This window comes from Pseudorca crassidens, chromosome 11, assembly GCF_039906515.1.
Source record: "Pseudorca crassidens isolate mPseCra1 chromosome 11, mPseCra1.hap1, whole genome shotgun sequence".
NCBI classification, from domain to species: domain Eukaryota; kingdom Metazoa; phylum Chordata; class Mammalia; order Artiodactyla; family Delphinidae; genus Pseudorca; species Pseudorca crassidens.
The window spans coordinates 81,050,116-81,063,581 of record NC_090306.1 but is presented as its reverse complement, the minus strand read 5'-3'; the positions used below and the strand labels follow the sequence as shown (position 1 = coordinate 81,063,581).

At 38.8% G+C, this 13,466-nt stretch overlaps 1 long non-coding RNA gene across 1 annotated transcript in view; it reads right to left on the bottom strand.

Annotated features, from left to right (window-relative positions):
- LOC137202992 (uncharacterized) overlaps window positions 1-13,398 on the bottom strand; it is a 51,867-nt gene extending 38,469 nt beyond the window's left edge. Inside the window, exon 1 of the long non-coding RNA XR_010932833.1 lies at window positions 12,943-13,398. This is a non-coding gene — a long non-coding RNA (uncharacterized lncRNA). The remainder of the gene's footprint in view (window positions 1-12,942) is intronic.
- Between the last annotated feature and the right edge of the window lie 68 nt (window positions 13,399-13,466).

Genomic DNA, 13,466 nt, shown 5'->3' with positions numbered 1-13,466 from the left:
ATAAGCTCCATTTCAAAGTCCTATGGACTTACAGAGAACAGAATTTGTGATCCAAGTATCTTTTTCTTTCTACCTAATAACTGAGAGCATTTGCATGAAAAAAAAAAGCATTCTCTTCTATCTAGGGTATTTAAGGAAACCAAATCTCCAATGTATTGTATCTGCAGCAACTAACTGTGCTGATAACTAAAGAAGAGCTAATATTTTGACGAAGAAAAGGATCAGGAGCAGGCAGACACAAGAAAGCCACAATCTATATATTTCCTAGGCCTGGAATTCCCACGTGCACTCCTTTTAGCAAACACCTATTCAGTCTTTTAAGAGCCTTTGCAAATGTCAACTCCTTGGCAAGTCTTCCCCACTGCATCCCCATCCTCACCCCCACTTTACAGTCCCTTTGCTGCACTCTCATAGCATTTTGTAAACAACTCTATTGGAAACTACATTGAATTTACTGTCTCTAATTTACTTCCTTGAATTTATCTGTCTCCAAATCTGTGAGCTTCTTGAGGGGAGGGGGTTATTGTATCTTTTCTTTGTGTTCCCAGTGTACCACATAGTGCCTAGAACATGGAAGGTATTCAATAAATGCTGATGGAATGATGAATGAGTCAGTGAATGAATGAAATAAAATGAAAAGCCAAATTAGAACTAAGGATTAAGAATAAAAAGAGCAGTGAGGGCTTCCCTGGTGGCGCAGTGGTAGAGAATCCGCCTGCCAATGCAGGGGACATGGGTTCGAGCCCTGGTCTGGGAAGATCCCACATGCCGCGGAGCAAATAAGACCGTGCGCCACAACTACTGAGCTTGTGCTCTAGAGCCCGTGAGCCACAACTACTGAGCCTGCATGCCGCAACTACTGAAGCCCGCGCGCCTAGGGCCCGTGCTCCACAATGAGAGAAGCCACCGCAATGAGAAGCCTGCGCACTGCAACAAAGAGTAGCCCCTGCTCACCGCAACTAGAGAAAGCCCACCCGCAGCAATGAAGACCCAACACAGCCAAAAATAAATAAATAAAATAAATAAATTTTAAAAAAAGAGCAGTGAGTTTTAATAACTAAGAGGTTCCCTTATTTAGTCACACCCCTTCATTTTACAGAGAAGGAAACTGAAATATGTATTAGTTAAATGACTTGTCTAAACTAGTTACTGTCAGAAGCAAGGCTATAGAGCAACAAGTGTTTGAATCTCAACTAAGTCCCTGACCTTTTTTCATTATTATAACACTGACCACACTGTGTTGTCAGTCTTCCCATCACGTCTAATTCCTTGAAGACAGTAATGATGTCTTATCTATCTCTAAACTATCCTTTGATTATAATGATGAAGGTAATGAATATAGCCCAAGGTACCATAGAAATAACCTCAAAATTAGACATGTGGACTTACAATCCCCTTTAACACAACTTGGCTATACTAATTTCCAGACTGCCAAAGATATCTGAGTGGGCTTTAGTGAAATAGTGAAACAACCCTGAGCTTTAGAACCAAACACAACTGAGTTTAAATCCCAGCTCTGAAATTTACTGTGTGATATTAGGCATATTATTTAAATTTTTTGAACTCAGTTGCCTCATCTGCTACCCAGATCAGGAAATGGGGTATATGGGGGGAGTCAAAGATGATTCTAAGTTATCTAAAATAAATGGTTGACTAGATGATGATTCTATTATCAAAAAATAGGGAGTAAAAGAAAAAGAGGAGATTGGGGACTGGGAGGAAGGGAAGGACAAAAGATATTTAAGACATTAAATCTTTTGCAAGTAGGCACAAGTGGGCATTAAAAAGAGAGGGAAAGAGATCTAAAATACTGAAAATTCTTGGTTGGAGATTTTTTCTTAGGAAACAAAGCCACTTCTGATCCTAAACTGCACAAAGACATAAAAGAGACTGGGGTAGGGGGTGGGGGAAATGGAGAAAACAGTTTGTTCAGTGAGGCCCTGGAGGGCAGAAATAGGATCAGAGAGTAAATGTTACAAGTAAATTTTGATTTGCCCCCAGGAAGAATTTTCCAATAACATGAGGACCTGGTTATGGAGTCACTACATCTTGGAGGAAAGAGCTCTGCTTTGGAATCCTGGAAGCTTAAGTATCCCATTGTTTTACTTTGGACCAGTCATTTTACCCCCCACTTCAGCTGCCTCATCTGCAAAATTCAGACCAAAGATTTTATCCTTTTTGTTTGGATGCTGGGGCTTATTAGGACACTTCCTGTATCCCTGAGTGTAACAGAAGAAATTGATTCGTGACCATCAACGCATTTCACAATCAAATGCAGATGAATAAATGAGGATATAACTCAGATCAAGAAGAGGAGGAAACACCTCGTGTATGAACCAGTTGATCCTCACACCCACCCTTATAATGCGTAACTTAGAGAACACATGCATTTCTGTTTCTTCTCTGAGACCTTTCCTTCTTACTTGTTTTTCTGTTCACTCTCCAAGGTCATGAGTTTACCTATGGGTGAATAAATTATGGTGGAAGAGCTTCTATAAATTATAATAGAATGGCCTTTAAATTGATTTGGACTCCTTGAAACGTATGTCAAATTAGCTTGGCAAGGCAGCTATCTAACAGAAAGTAAGCTGTAGGTAAAATTCTCTAAAGTATGTTTTCTCATTATAATCTACACAAATTCTGTTTGGGGGTTCCAAAACACTATTCTGTCTGATTTAGGCAGTCAGATTTAAATCCGTTTTTTTCACAAGTAGACAAGTTGTGAGGGGAAAAAATGGTTTTAATAACTATTACTCAAATCACTTCTATGGTATCTATAAGGTACACAGTAAAGAGCAATACCTGGTCCTAAGAAGACTTGTCTTCTAATCCTAGTCTGATAATTGCTGTGTGGCCTCACAAGTCCCTTATTACCTCAATTTCCTCAGCTATATAATGCTAAGTATGAAGAGAATGTGTACGAAAATCCTTTGAGAGGTCTAAACTGTTCTGCAGTGAACGACTTTATTACTAATGCATAATTCTTCTTTTCCTCGTTCTATTTATGTTGAAATGATGTCCTTAATATATCTTTGGGATAACTCATAATTCTCTCTTCCCTCCATCAGATTTGTTAATCAAATTGTGGGAGGCATTTTGGGAGAAAGGTAAAAGATTTAGTGAAAAAACCTGCTAAAGAAATAAAGCCAAAATGCCTCTGAAAAAGGTAAGGGTGTGTTAAATGAAAAAAATCAAAGACCTACACTTAATGTGTTCATAAGACAGATACTGTGTCTGTATTATTTTTCAAATTTGTCAGTTAAAAAACAAAAGTAGTGGTGTAATAAGAAGTTTAGTATTACTTCAATCAAAGCTGACAACCATGAAAACCATTTATTGTTGTATTTGAACCACTAATTTCAGATGAAATCTAAAACACTCAAGTTCCAATTGTTAACGGTGACATGCCAACAAAAACCTTAAGGAAATCTTTTGTAGCTAGATTACACTGTTGTTATGCACTTACTTGAGAAAACAAAATATGTATGTAACTAAATCCTACTGTATCTCTACAATGGCTTCAATAAAACATACCCAGTCAGTCAAAAGTTGAATAAATTATACTATATAGCTTAATTTAAAATCTATGTTGTCATCCACTGAATTCTGATAACTATACTTTTCAATTTAGTGTATGAGGTTAGAGCATTGCCTAGCCTAAACGAGTCCAAGGTTGCATTTGTATTCCTATAGGAGTCAGTTAACTTGAAAAGGAGAGAAAAAGTGGACTAGATAAAATTGTGGATGGTCAGCCTGGGCAAAAAACTCCTTGAAATGCCATCTTCACGAATGAAGTACCGTAACACTCCGAACTACAGATAAATAGGAAAAAAACAAAAAGTTCTACCTAATCTAAATATAGAAACAGGGCATGTTGTGATTCAATTAGGAAAAGGCTTTTCTCTCTATTGTTAAACCTAACACTTCCCAGAGCAGATCTTGTTCTAATGTGTGAATTTGAGCAAGTTGATTAAATTCTGAGCATGTTTCCTCAACTGTAAAATGACGATAACACTGACCTCCACAGGATAGTTGTGAGAATTATGGTAAACAGTGAATACAACTGTGTGGTGATAGATGTAAACTATATTTTTGGTGGTGAGCACACTGTAGAGTATATAGAAGCAGAAATATAATGTTGTACACATCAAACTTATATAATATTATAAGCAAAGTTACCTCAGTAAAAAAATAAATCTAAAATTTTAAATGAGGGGAAATCAATGAATACAAGCTAACTACTAAGTGAGAGCAGCAACAGCATCAGCAGGAGCAGCACCAGCGGCAGCCAGTGTTCTCATTTTGTCCTGATGCCTGCCTAGGTCTTTAGAATAAAAACTAAGGGCGTTTTAAGAAGGAAAGGGTGATCAATTTTAGCCAGTGGTGGAGGAATATCAATGGCTTTTGAATTTGACAAGAAAGGAACTGCTGGTGACCCTGTTTTAAGGGAACAGTTTCAAAGCAGAAAGGTGGGAAGCCTGATTATAGGTGGCTAACAGAAAACACATGAAAAGAAAATGGAGGTAGCATGTATAAACCAGGGATTTTCAACATTTTGTATCCACCAATCACTCTCATAGAGACATGACAATTTTTTTAAAATCGGGGAAGGACTGTTTCTAGGCTTTTTATTATAGTTCTCATTTATAGAACGTTTTAGGATTGAGAAAAATACTACTAACTGAGACTGTCTTGTTCCATGGTTCTAATTCACAAACATGAAAAATGTTCCATTAGTGCTTGACAATATATAAAGCTATTATTATTTCTACAGAGCACTTTGATGGTGAATTAAAAATTGGTAAGTACAGTGGGTAGGGAGAGGCCAGACATATCTCTAAGTAGATATGGAGATTGAAGGAGAATGAAATTTTAGTGATTGTGATGAAATGTAGTTTCATACCAACTAGATTATTTCTATGCCATTGAGATCTACTGATACAAGCTTCTCATTGATGACATAAAGGAGAAGAGAAATAAAGTGGTTGAGACAAGAAGTAATACGTCAAGCAATTACTTCCAAGTTGTAGAAAACTGCATGTTTTAAAGCAGATGGTAAGGGGCCAGCAAAAGGGAAGAGAACGAAGATACAGAACAAGGGGAAAAGCTTAGCAACAAAGTGCCTCACATATTAGGATAAGGTTCAGTAATATTTGCACCTAGCATTTGTTGGGAACCATTATCATTTAAAAACTTTGTTAGATCTCTGGGGGTTTTTTTGTTTGTTTGTTTGTTTTTTGCTGCACTGCGCAGCATGTGGGATCTTAGTCCCCCCCCCCCCCCCCCCCGCCCCGAACATAGATCAAACCTATGGAGTCTTAAGCAGCGGACCACCAGGGAAGTCCCAGATCTCTGTCTTATACATAATAACAGCTAACAGTTATACTACAATTTAAATCTGATTTTTATTGGTGTCAATATAAATTACAAATTAGGTAGAAACATCATTTATCCACCTTTTAGACTTAAAATTTACCTTGAATTAATGTAGCTTCATAGTTTACAAAAGCTTTCATATAATCCTCACAAAAACAAAGTGAATCTGCAGTCAGTTTTGTAATTCTCATTTTCAGATAAGAGTAATTGAAGGCATGAAGGTTAAATGACTTGCAAACGAGGTTTTTTAAAATTTTCTTAAGTACAGAGTTGATTATGAAGAGTTATTCTTCTCAGATTTTGGTAGATATTTAAAGCGTTGGACTTACTGACTAGCACTTGGTCTTCCATAAAATGTTTTGCATGCATTCAGATTCCCTCTTTCTGTTTCCCCAAAGACCTGTGCCCTGATGCTGCTCCACTCTTGATCAAGCCTCCCAGAGGCAACATAATATCCATGCACAATTCTCATTTTCCCTCATTTCCTAAATTTAACAACTTCTTTCCCATTATTTTCAGAGCACTGTTGACTTACCTAATTCATTAATTTGCACTAAGATATCAGAACTAATAACAGTTTAACAAATTACCTCCTCCCAGATTTGAATTTTAACCTGGACCTCTTAAACTTTCTAATAATATGGGCATTTCTGACCCTCAGAACGGGGTCAAAGAAGCTTGGTCTCTCCTGGCATCCCATCACACCACCACAGCAAAAGCATACTTTGTAGGCCTTTTTGTAGGAATAACCCTAATATTCATTACATGATCATATTAAACAAAATAGTAAGGGGGAAAATATTCACAATAAGACTAGTTAAAATTATAATTCTTTTGTACAGTTTAATTTTGTGATTGGCTAATGATAATGGTAAAACCAGATTTAATCTTAATTCAATAAAATGTTATGGGCATAGCAAGTAAATTAAATGTTTAAGCCATCCTTTAATACTATCATGGATTTTTATGAAGAGATAATTTCATAAGTGTTTAATGGTGAACTTATACAAATTTCCTATGATCATTCCTGAGGCATTTTAGAGTTTTCATACAAACAGACAAAAGAAAGAAAACTTTATACTTGTTTAAAAAAACCTCCTTCATGTCACATTTTTTTTTCTGACTCATCCTTCATTATTTTTCTAAAGATCAGGAGCCATATATTTAGTTTTGAAAATTAAGAAATCTATGTCAAGTGTCTTTTCTGCTTAGTTCTGTAAGTACTAGTTCCAGGATCATAGATAAAACGAAATAGATGGAGCTATCTCCTTTGCATACAATCGCTTTGCCCCTTAAGAATCTCCTGTGGAAATGTGGTTTTCTAGGACCTCATTAATCTCTGGTTAGCTGAGGAAAGGGAGGCTTACAGACACTACTTAACAGATGGCTGAACCAATGATTATTATCGAGAGGGCCTTTGACCTTAAAGGAAGCAATCTTAAGATGGCAGAGAAAAGCAGGGTGATCATCCTAGTTCTTGCACATGAAGAATTGTTAGTTCTTTTTATCACATGCATACATCCTGCATCTACAGTACATGGTTTCCTTTATATGATGCAGTACCTACTGCATTGACTGCTGTTCTCTATTCAGCTTTCTTTCTAACAACCCAGGAGCAACACTGCAGGATTTTAATTTCCAAATGGCTTGGGAAGATGTAAATAATTATACAAACAACTACGGTTAACCACCTATGCTTTTCTTATTCGACTTTTTTTTTTTTAAGAAGTGGGCTTGCGGCTTCCCTGAAGACGCAGTGGTTAAGAATCCCCCTGGGCTTCCCTGGTGGCGCAGTGGTTGAGAGTCCGCCTGCCGATGCAAGGTACACGGGTTCGTACCCCGGTCTGGGAAGATCCCACATGCTGCGGAGTGGCTAGGCCCATGAGCCATGGCCGCTGAGCCTGCGCATCCAGAGCCTGTGCTCCGCAACGGGAGAGGCCACAACAATGAGAGGCCCGCGTACAGCAAAAAAAAAAAAAAAAAAAAAAGAATCCACCTGCCAATGCAGGGGACACGGGTTCGATCTCTGGTCCAGGAAGATCCCACATGCCGCGGAGCAGCTAAGCCCATGCGCCACAACTACTGAGCCTGCGCTCTACAGCCCGCGAGCCACAGCTACTGAGCCCACATGCCACAACTCCTGAAGCCTGCGTGCCTAGAGCCCGTGCTCTGCAACAAGAGAAGCCACCGCAATGAGAAGCCCGTGCACTGCAGAGAAGAGTATCCCCCACTGGCCACAACTAGAGAAAGCCCGTGCGCAGCAACGAAGACCCAACGCAGCCAAAAATAAATTAATTAATTAATTAATTAAAAAAAAAAAGAAGTGGGCTTAAAGAAATGTACAGGATATAAAACAAAATTTAGGTACCTCAAGTATCTTCCCTCATGAACGATTACTAGTATCTTTGGGGCATGGTTTATTAAAACTTTAAAAGTTAAAATTTCCTCCCCTAATATTTTTCCTTTCCCTTCTCTCTCTCTGCTTTTCCAGATCCTTTTCCCCCTGCTGTAAGAAAGGGAGACTAAAACTTTGTTCTGCATGTTTCTCAGAGTACTGTAATTAATCTGAAACTTAACAGCATTTATCCTCCAACTATTACTTTAGTACAGAAGTAAAACTCAATTCAAAGGATTATAAACATGAACAAAACTCAGTTCTTGACCTCAAAGAACTTTACAGGGTGGTAATAATCCTAAGAGAAATAATAATGATAAATACATTTACTCTACTCTTTACACGGAAGGAAGGGTTTACACATGCAAAACTTCATTTGATATTTAATACATCCTTGTAAGAAAGACAGGACAGATACTATTTTCCCAACATTACAGAGGAGATAGAGATAAAACATGCAACATATGTAAAGAAGTAAAAATAACTAAATTCATACACTGTGATTATAAATAAATATGTTATATCGTTATCTACGTAAATATATGTGTTGACTTTTAACAACACGAGTTTGAATTACACAGGTCCACCTACACATGGATTTTTTTCAATAAGTAAGTACTACTGTACTACAGGGTCCATGGTCGGTTGCATCTGTGGATGTGGAGAAACTGTAGGATATGGAGCACTGACTGTAAAGTTACACTTGGATTTTTGACTGCAGGGAGGGGTAGCCGCTCCTAACCCTCACCGTTTTCAAGGGTCAACTGTACACACACGTACACACACACACACACACACACACACACATCATAGTTTATCCTTGGAAAGGTGTCTTGGCTTAAGAAAATATTTATCCCGTTAATCTGCTACAATGCTTAAAATTTCATTTTAGAAACTCCATATTCTGGTATCTATAAGAAGTCCATTAGAACACAGACCTAAATAGAGAGAAATGCAAAAACATTACTAGATGCTAATAATTTACAAGTGAGTCAATTTACTGCATGATAATTGGGCTCCTTAGAAAATGGAAGGTTGCGATAACAGTCCTAGAACAAAATGGGGACAGTTTTGATGGGAGGAAAGAGAGAAAGGCCTTGATAGATTGAGGTAAAGCCCTGGGCACAAGCAGCCTGACGATCCCTGAAAAACTGAGTATGGTGAAGGTGGTGAGGATGGTAAAAGGACAGAGACATTCACTAGCTTCACAATTTTTCTTCCATTAATGCCAAAACCCTGGGCTGTTTCAGTTTCCAGTAGGCCTACATTGGTAATTCACCTCCAAGGTACAAGTTTCCCTCACAGACCTCTAAATAAACACTTAATGGTCTTTAAAATTAAATCACGTTTGGTACCACCTACTTCTCAACTTGCACTTACCTCCCCTATCTGCCACCATCCTCGTTCTTTCCTTTTTTTTAAAAGAAGGCTAGTTCTAAAGCCATTTTTTCTGTTCTCTTTCCTCTCTATTCACTTACTGAAGCCAAATCTTGCCATCAGCGGTCATCGGCGGTTCTGTTTTCAACACTACTCTCAACTTCTTTCTTACGTATCTGCCACAGATTTAAGGTTCTTTGGGTCGTTCATTTTAAAAAAATTCAACTGCACTGTGTTGCTGCATGTTAATCAAACTTTAGGTCTGAACTCTTCAGTATTCTTTTTACCTACTTCTCCATTCATCTCCTTGTAACATTTAACATGTAACATTTAAATGAAGGCTTTGGATTTTTCAGTGCCTAGCATGGTGCCAGGCTGTACATAGGTACTCAAAAAATTTGTCATAACTTTATATAACTTTAAAGTTGGATAGGAACATTCAGTATGTAAAACTCTGAAAATCCTTGAAAGTGGCTTCCTCAAAGCTAACAAGCTCATAAATTCTTCATCTGTCTACAATTAGGATTCCTGTTATTTCTCAGATTCATGAAAGACTGGACTAGAAAATTCTAAAAATCAAAGCATAAAAAGCAGCTCTAGTTTAAAAAATTTGCAGTGTGTTTTGTCTTCCTTTAATTCATTCACACCTTCCTCTCAGAATATAGAAACAAAACCAGTTTGTGTTGCATCCACTTCAGAAGAAGCTGGATATGGCCTCAGAATTGAGTATTCGAGTCATTAAATCTTAATCTTGTTTAGGAAACTGTCTGCTTACCTTGGGAAAGGGGCAAATTGCCATTTCTTCCCATATGGAGACTGTGGAAACAAGGGAAACCCCTACACGTCTTTTCCACAATCCCGTATTATTCTAGGGAACTTCTAATTTTGTTAATTCATTAAACATTTTAAGAGCATTTTCGGCCAGCACTGCGCTGAGTAAGGTATACGAATGGCGCAAGTGCATAGTCCTTGCCCCTGAAGTTACAATGCAAAGAGAGAGAACCCGGCGGGGAACTCAGAACAAAAGCTGTGACTGCATAATAATGTACTAGTGGGGGTAGGGGATGGGGAATCTGGAAGCCCAGTTGTTACTAGGAAAGTGGTTTCCAGAAGGTGAGAGCTTTTAGGCCAGCTCCAAAAGAGGCTGATTGTAATGATTTGCAGGAGTGAAAGTTGGAGGGCCTTCTACTTAGGAGATAAACATCTGCCCTGATTTAAAGGCGGGAAGTGCCTGAAGTGAGGGAGAAGGTAAGGAGACTGACTTCCTAGCAGTCAAAAGGCTGATTTGGGGAAAGACTGATTTTGAGGATGTAATAGGCAAGTTTGGGGCAGTCAGTTGATGAAGGTGGGAAGGGACTGAGATTTTTTCGTCGTTGTTAAATAAAAAACTTAGATGTGACATGGTGGTAAAAAAAAAAATAGGAAAATTACATGAGAAGAATGATTTTATGACAGCTATGTAAAAATGAGATTACAATAGAGAGGTTCGGGAGCTCAGGAAACAAGCTAGATATGTCATAATTTAGGCCTAGGTTGTTAAGACCTGGAATAAAATGGTAGCTGAGGAAATTTTCAAAGTTGAATAAATGGTAGTAATAATAAAGAAAAGGCTATGCTACAAACTATCCAGTTACTACTCTTTAATTATCAACCCAATTAACAATGATCTCCAGATAATTTATCTCCAGTTCCCCCTTCCTACCCAGCACCTCTCCCTAGCTTACACCTTTGTATCAAAGACATTTTATTCAGGACATCCTCTTCAGTACCCTCCGCCTCTGCCTGTTCAGCTTGCCCTTGCTTCATCTTCTTCTCATTTCACCTCCCCCTCTTCATTTAGTCAAATCATTTCAGTCCTTAAAAGACCCAGCCACCCTTCCCTTGAAGCCATTTATGATCTCAGAAAATTCTGTCTGCTAGTCACTTTGACCACTTGCATCTTATTTTCTGATTAGAATTTTTGACTACTGATGGTCTTCATTCTAATTAATTCTAAGGTTTTTAAAAAAATTATGATCATTGTAGAAAATAAAAATCACTTGTAGTCTCACCACCATTATTAAAATGTTGATGTATTCCTTCCAAATGTTGTTGAATGTGAATAATTTATACATATTTTAAAATACAGTATATACATCTTTGCATCTTGCTTTTAGTGTTTACTTTCAGTTATTTTAGAGGCTCCTAGAATCCAAGCAGTTCTACTCAGAATCTTGTAAAGACCCATGTTACTGCTGCTTCTCTGTAACTCAGCTGCTACTCCCTGTATCCTCTGATTATTCGTGATTTCTGCCTCCTTGTGGTTCTTGCTGCCTGGTGTACACCACTTGCCTACCCAATGCACCTTTAAACCATTATTCAATCCACTTCAACCCCCCTTTCTCCTTGAACAGTGTTTGAGTAGAGCTTTAACAAGCTTTCTACAGATCTATTGCCCTTGGGTCTGTTGTCCATGCCAGTCCACAAACTGCTGCAAAGAGGGAGAAGGGGTCATGTAGTGCCATAAGATAATTTTTGAAGAAGGAACCTTTTAGAGGAATGGGAATGGCAGATACAGTTGTCTTGACCTATATTCCTTCATTTCTTACTTTTTGAAAATAAGATTTTTGATGACTATATAATATTCTGTGCTGTGACTATTCCAGATGTACCTATCCATTCCAATAGTAATGAACAGCGCATTTCTGATTTTCACTATTCTAAATAACAGTGAAATGAACAGCCTTCTAAGCTGCCTGAGTCTCAGGTAAAAACCCTTTGGATTTCTAAAAGTTGAATTACTACATCAGAGGTGGCACTCTTGATAGAGTTTGCCAAACAAACTTCCAGAAGGGTTTTATGACATTAAAGTACGAGCAAGGATTTTGACTTTTGTTATATTTTGCTTTCTAGGAACCACAGGGAAATCTATACTGTATGCTAGAAATACTTAATTGGAAGAAGTATTTGCTCTCATGTAATGAAGTTAGTGCATTTTAGAAATGAAGGTGGTAAGGAAGATTACAAGACAGCAGTTTGTGTTTTGAGTGGGAGGAATGCACTGGGGACAGACTTGAATTGGAAAGAATTATTATGCACTTAAGTACATAGAAAAAAAGAATGAAAGGCATATTAAACTATACAAATTCATTCTTTATCTTTAACCTTTATGTGCATAACTACATTTTATGCAGTTGAACCTTCATGTACATATTTGGTATTTTTTCAAGTATTAATTGGTAAGGCTATTGCCATTTTGTGATCTGCGTAAGAATTCCTGAGGCCAATATGCCAGAAGCTAATTAGCCATTTCCTTTTGGTTAGATGTGGGTTTTTTTCCCTTCAAATTTTTGTTGTTTGAATAATATGCTATGAATAGCTTTGTGCACTCATTTTTTTTTAAGGTCATATCATTGAAAGATATTCCCCAAAGTGGAACTGATGATTAAAAGAAATGAACAATTTTATAGCTTGCCTTATATATTGCAAGATATTGTACTCCATTGACATGTTAACTTCGCACGTTTGTCTCGCTGATTCTTCAAGTTCCCCCCTTAGGAAGACAGTGTCTTTTCATTTTCCACACTCCCCACGGGGTAGCGGCGCAGAACTGGCTCAGAGCCGAGCGCAAAGTAAAAGCTCAATAAACAGTAACGGATTAATCTTCCCGTACCTATGGGCTTGACTTTACTCTTCTCCAGATTTTTATCCCTCAGTCTCTTCCCTTCGTTTCTTTTCGGAATCTACTTCATTACCTTAAATTGGCAATTTCAGGTAAAGTAACGCTGGACAGAGGTGACTTTCGTGTACCTTACCTCTGATTTCTCAGGGAGTTTCCCATTCTGGAACCTTCCTTGCCCGACTGCCGTCTGAAGAAGCCAAATTCAAAGCAGTCGCCGCCACTTGAGCTCACACCTGAGTGCATCCTCGAGAAGGAAACGTTTTCTTGAAAACTTTCTACGCCAATTTGGGCAGATTCTGACGACAACGAGATTGGCGCGCGTTTCTGTCAACCAATTCGGCGCTGAGTGGCAGAAATTCTATGAAGGAGTAAGGACGCCCAGGGGATATTGTGCATCTCACTGGCTGGGAGGAAACACTGGATGCCCCCTCCCAGGCCCCGACGGCTACGACAGGTGCGAAGCCCGCCCCGGAGGAGCTTCTACTGCCCGCGCAGAGCCACAAGCGGCGCCGGGGGACGTCCATCCCCGGACGCCCTGTCGGAGCCCGGGCGCGGGTTTCCCCCTCAGGCCGGCAACCCACGGGTCCGCAGTCGCCACGCAGCGCAGCCCGCCCCCTTGGGCCCTCCGAAGGCTTGTGAGGGGAGGGAGGCGGGGTC